Source organism: Mchenga conophoros, linkage group LG9 (assembly GCF_057382185.1).
Source record: "Mchenga conophoros isolate Kocher_MC1m ecotype Shallow Benthic linkage group LG9, M_conophoros_male_GT1.1, whole genome shotgun sequence".
NCBI lineage: Eukaryota > Metazoa > Chordata > Actinopteri > Cichliformes > Cichlidae > Mchenga > Mchenga conophoros.
In genome coordinates this window covers 18087306-18093849 of record NC_140534.1, presented here as the reverse complement: position 1 = coordinate 18093849, position 6544 = coordinate 18087306, and positions in this window count along the sequence as shown.

Genomic DNA, 6544 nt, shown 5'->3' with positions numbered 1-6544 from the left:
TTTCTTTCCTTTTTCTTTTGTCTGTTGAAGACACTGTTGGTATGTCTGGCAAGTGTTTTCCCACTTTATACTTCTACTACACATGTCTTACTTTTATTCATCAATTTGTCATTTAGTGACAAAACATTAGATATCATAATTTATATTTAAGCAAAAAAAAAGATCATTTTGTGTAATATGTGCAATTTTCCCTATGAAGCAGTTAACATTACCTGCACTGCAGCAGTGACAATACTGTATACTGTCACAGTGATAATACTGCATTTACAATAAAACAGCAGCAACAAAGATGATATGACAAGAAAATTGATTATAATGAAACACAGAAGTGCTTAGGATAGAAAAGTCCTCACACTTCAGTAAGATTTAAACAATGAGAAATTAAACTCACTGACCACTAAAGCCATGTGCACATGTTCAGCTTCTTGTTAATGCTAACATCTAATCAGCCAATCACATGGCAGCAATTTGGTTAATTTAGGCATTTACATGTGGTCCTCGTGATGCTAAAGTTCAAACTTCAAAAGGGAGTTGATTTATATGACTTTACATGTGTTCTTGGTGCTGGTCTGAGTATTTTAGAAACTGCTGATTTACTAGGATTTTCTGGCCATCCCCAGCAGTAACTCAGATACGCACTTGTTGGCGAAGAGCATCACTGAACACACAACATTTAGATGGTAGCGCCAGAATTGTGCGCAAACAACATGAAAGCAAGTGGTGTAATGGTATGGTGTATATCTTATATGTATATCTTAGTACCCTCAGTACCAACTGAGCATTGTTAAATCACCACAGCCTACCTAAACATTGTTGCTGACCCTGTCTGTTTCTTTATGCCCATATTGACAACTTCTGAAAGCTGTTTCTAGCAGGATAATGCCCCATATCACAAAGCTCAAATCATCTCACACTGGGTTCTTGAACATGACAATGAGTTCACTGTACTCAAATGGCCTCCACAGTCACCAGTTCTAAATTCGATAGAGCAGCAGGATGTGGTGGGACTGCAGACTGGCTTCATGGATGTTCAGCTGACAAATGTGCAGTAACTGTGAAACGGAACCAAAACGTCTGATGACTTTTTCCATCACCTTGTTGAATCTGTAAGTGTGAAAAGAATATTAAAATAAAAGAATTTACATAGTGTGAGTTTAAGATTTAAGCTTGGAAGGCATGAACAAGTTGCCTTTTTCATTATTATGCTTTTGGCTATGATACGCGTTATCTTAATACAGGGTGTTCGCGTGCAATAAAACATTTTTCTTCCCCTTACATAGTTTGATGGAGCCAGTGGAATATAAAGTATTCAGATCTTTTACTGTAGTAAAAACAGCCATACCACTGTGTAGGAGTACTCTGCTACAAGTAAAAGCTGTGGTCGCTGTGGTCTGTCAGGGTTGCTAAAGGTCATACGCCTGATCTTTCTCTCAGGAGGCTGCAGAGCACCTTTCTAACTTTATACCCGGCATGTTCCCAGCATATTGGCCCATTGTATTCCTCAGATACTGTAACAAAAGCACACAAGCTACACTTTTAGTAACAGCGCCAAACCACAGTGTTTTCACAGAGCCGTGCAGTGATTATGTTTCTTGAGTGCGTGAGCGAGAGGATTGACACATTGTAATTTGGAAGGGTGTTTCCCACAGACTGTAAATACTGATTGGCCTTGAGCTTAGCCACAGAGGTGTGTTTAGTAAGATGAGCAGACACCTCTGTCAGCAGGTTCAACATTGAGGCCACTTTGGAGACTCTTATCACTGAATAATTAGTGCAGTGTATGTCTGTGGGAAGATCGGACCATGTTGCACGCATGAGTCTGAGGACTTGGCGTCTTTTGCGTGTATACATTCGTCCTCTGATAAGGCACATTGGAAGCTTATTTTTTTTGCCAATCTATGCAAACAGATTGCTTATGTGCCCTTGTGTGTGTGCTTCTGTTGCTTATCTTGCACTAATGACAGCCTGCAGGGATGCTTGGGTAAACAGACATGGGAGGATGATGAACAGTAGTGAGGGAGAGGGCAGAAAAGAGGCATGTTCTGCCTGTCTGGTTTATAGTGAGAAATTGCCCCTAATTTAATGCTGCAATCTCCCCCATTTACCTATAATAAAGGGCTGCTGTCATATTTTAGTGTTATTATTCTTACATTTGTTTGATAGCACTAAATACAAATGTGGCTGCGACTAATGGGGATGTCATGGGCCATTAAGTATTTGGCTATGATCCAAATTATTGTACGAGTTGAAAATTTGACCCCATGATGAGACAGAATAAAATGAATGGATCACCAGTGTTTATTACAAATCATTTTCTATGGTCTTCACCAAATTCCATGACAAGCTATCATAACATTGTTCTGTTTTTTTTGTTTTTTCCCCCACTACAGCTCTATAAACTGTAGGCTTTAACAGAAGAAAGTCATTAAAGTGAGATCAAACTTAAATATCTGTGGAGTGTCTCTGTAACCTATCCTGTGGTTGTTTAAATTCTCCAATAAAAACACAAAGAACACTAGATGGTTAAACTAGAGGGAAAAAATTATAAAATAATGACAGTCTCAAACTGAATAAAACCTCTGGGGGCTGAATGAGTAACAACTCCCATCCAAATCTGTTCAGTAGTTGTCCCAATGTTTATGTAAACATGCACACAACATCATGTTGCTGCTAGGTTATTAATCCTGTGGGGAACACTGATATCTGTGCTAAATTTAATGATAATTCATCCTGTAGCTGTGAAACGACAACCACAAAAACAGCAACACACGACTGATCATTTCATAGTGACGCAAGAGGAAAGACCCTGCATTGCAATTTTGCAGTGCTTTTAATAAAAAATTAAGTTTTTAAACTTAACCCTCTCGGGAACACGTGTCTACACAAAATATCTTAATGGTTCATCTTGTGGGGCGATCGTGGCTCAAGAGTTGGCAGTTTGTTTTGTAATTGGAAGGTTGCCGGTTTGAGCCCCAGCTCGGACAGTCTCGGTCGTTGTGTCCTTGGGCAAGACACTTCATCCGTTGGCTACTGGTGGTGGTCAGAGGGCCCGGTGGCGCCAGTGTCCGGCAGCCTCGCCTCTGTCAGTGCGCCCCAGGGCAGCTGTGGCTACGATGTAGCTTGCCATCACCAGTGTGTGAATGTGTGAATGAGTGAATGTAGTGTAAAGCGCTTTGGGGTCCTTAGGGACTAAGTAAAGCGCTATACACACACAAGATGATGAACACACCCACAAGATGAACCATTAAGATATTTTGTGTAGACACACGTGTTCTCCAGAGGGGATCAGGCCATTTACAGGCCATTTATTCAAAAAACTCAAAAAAAGATACAATTGCATTATGCTGCTAAGACAATTGAAGGGTGCTTTGTAACAGTTAGTTTAGTGATTTAATCTGTTGGGGGACCATGAATATCTGAACCAATTCCACAACAATCCAAACAGCAGACGATGACTCTTTGCAGAAAAACCATAAATAATAATTTTATAGTAGCTTTAAAAGAAAGGTAAGACAGGCTCTAGATGAATGTCAGAACTAAAATTCTTGACAGTCTTTTCAAATTAAATTAAAAAAATACCCATAAAGACAGTTAATGGTGACACTAGAAGAAAAAGAGAGCTGATAATCAGAATCTGTAGACTAAGTGCTCTGGGGAGTATTAATATATCAATCAAATCTCACATTAGTCTATCCAGATTTTTCAGCACTTTTAACAGTATTTGTTGTAACTTAATCTTATGGGCAACACAAATATCTGTATCAGATTTCACACCACTCCTTAAAGTAGCTGATAATATTCAAAACAACTCCTCTGTGGACCACAAAGATGGCAAAAATATAGCTTTGACTGGTCATTCTGTATATGATATTTTAATTAAGTTAATTTAGATTTTTCTTCATATTAGTTACAAATTACAGCTCAAAGGCTTTTCAGGATTGGCTGCTATGTGTAGAGACTTGCATCTAGAAGAACTCTGATTTTTATTTCTTTTCTTTTGACAGTTTAGCATTGTCTTTTTTCACTTTTGGAGGTTGGAATGTCGAGCATGAAGTATCGGTTAGACAAATCAGCTCCACCGCAGTGGTGATGCCTCTGACAGCTTCTACAGTAATTTAAAACATATCTTTGTCACAAGTGAGTACAGCTCTTTTTAAATGTCCAAATCTTTAGATGTAATTTCTGCTGTCTTACACAGATACACAGATGTAGCCCTACCTGTGAATGGAATTTTCTTTAGGTTTATTTAGGACTCTTGGTTCAGGTTTCACTTCTGGAGATGGCTGCACATTCTGTTTGTAAGAGTAGATGGAGACTTCAGTAAGTAACCACAGGCTGCACCCCGCGAACTACTTCGCCTTGGTGATCACTTGCCCTCAAAATAGACACGTAGTAATGTGTATTTGTTTGTTTTGTATGTGAAAAGTAGAAACTGTACAGTGGCAGCTGAAAAATCCTGTTTAATGATAATTTCATAATCTCTCAACAACCCTCAAACTAGGAAACATTAAGTCAAAAAGATTTGACCCAAAAGGTTGTTGGACATTTGCAAAAAACACTACATTTCTTTTACTGTGTGTTTTAAGATGTTGATCTCTTAATTGTTTATTAACTATATTTTTGTTATTCTGTGTTTAGACATGTTTTGTGGACAGGAGTCAGGAAAATCAACGATGACAATCCACTTGTCATCTTCCTTCTTGCTAAGTTAGCGGAAAACTGTTTTCCTTAAAGACAGACTGTTACTGCTGAGTAGCATTAGTGATTTTGTACTCAACACTAAGTGTACAAATTGCTGATTGATGTGAACCACAGGATATGCATCTGCTATTAGCACTGATGGTGAAGATAATATTGAGAATAAATTCAGATGACAGAAACAGGACGTTACTGGCTACTTGCGGGTGTGCTTGTACTGAGAGGTACATCTTTTGGATTTTTGGATATCAGTTTTTTTAACTGTTGTGTAATTGTTATATCTCTTGTCCACGAAGGACTCCTCCCAGGATATCAGGTAATAGTTGTTTCTATGACCTTTATCTAGGTTTTAGGATTTAGTTAGACTATATTTAAGAGCATGATTAACAGAGGACAATCCGAACAAGGAGGTATAGCTGCCTCATGACTGTAGTTTGCTATCAGAGACCAGTAAAGTGGTCTGTGGGAAGGACAGACCTCTAAAGGGAAGTGGTCGTGGTTCTCTCTACACAACTTGATCTTTGGTAACTGATAAACTACCAATGGGAAGGGTGGTGGCTCGAGTCCAGTAACAGTAAATGGGAAAGAGACACCAAACCCACTGGGAAACACTTTATATTTAAGTGATGTTGCAGGCTTTTAAACCACGTCTGGATTGGTATGTGCTAGCAAAAAATAACACTAGTTTATAGTAATATCTTGTGATATTTTCTACTCTATGAATATATAAACATATCAGGTACCATCAATGAAGATCATCCACAGTGCAGTACTTGAACAAGAGGGTTTGAGTGCTGTAGTGCTGTCAGCAAAGCTTGGGTGGTTAGCAAGTTGTCAGTTCTTTCAACGATTTCTTCCTGTTAAAAGGGTTATTTTTCCTTCCCACAGTCACCAAGTGCTTGCTTATTTGGGGGGTTTCTTCTTACTATTGTACAGTCTTTACAATATAAAGTGCCTTGGGGGGACTGTTATTGTGCATTAGTGCTATATGAATTAAACAGAATTTAATGGAAATTAATATTTTGTACAGGTACAATTCACAGACAGATACCTGCTAAATGGAAACCTGATAAATATCAGTCTAATAAAATACTAAAATTACACCTACACCAGTTCTTCTTGGTCAGTTGATTTTACAGAACAAGGCATATTATTTGTCAGATAAGTCTTTTAAGATGTTTAGGAGCTGTCAGTCAAAGCAGTCACACAGTTACTGTAGCTTTAAGCCTTTCCAGTATCCAAATGGTGCTAAAATATGTTATAAAGTGGTATACGATCAATATAAGGCAAAACTGTTTTTATTAGCAGGTTGTGAATACTCTTAGATGTTGGAGCCAATGGGATTCCTGCTTGACTTCCTTTTAAGGCCAGCTTCAAGTGGCCATTAGAGGAAGTACAGGGTTTAGTCACTTCTGAACTGCCCTCAGTTTTTAGTTCCAGAGGTTGCTGCTTGGTTGTTAGTGATATACTGTTCTTCACTTTTTTGCTGCTATCGTGACTATTTGGATGATGTTATCGTGATCATACCTGCTTAAAAACTGTACAAGCTAATAGGCAAGCATACATTACAACTGAGAGATAGCCTGCAGCTCTGAAACTGTAATATTTGGAAGTTACGCTAGTTTATTGTTTTCTTATTACCTTCTGTTGAATATCTGTATTCCTCACAATTAGGTTACACGTTGCTAAGTTATTGATCTTATTTATGCAACTTGAGACTGAAGGATAACTGAAGGTTAATGCATTCTTGAGAAGGGCTTTACATTCAATGGATTCAATGGACTTCAATGGATTTTTGTTTTGTTTTTTTAATAGCTGGAGCAACAGAACCAGCTCTTGATTGCCA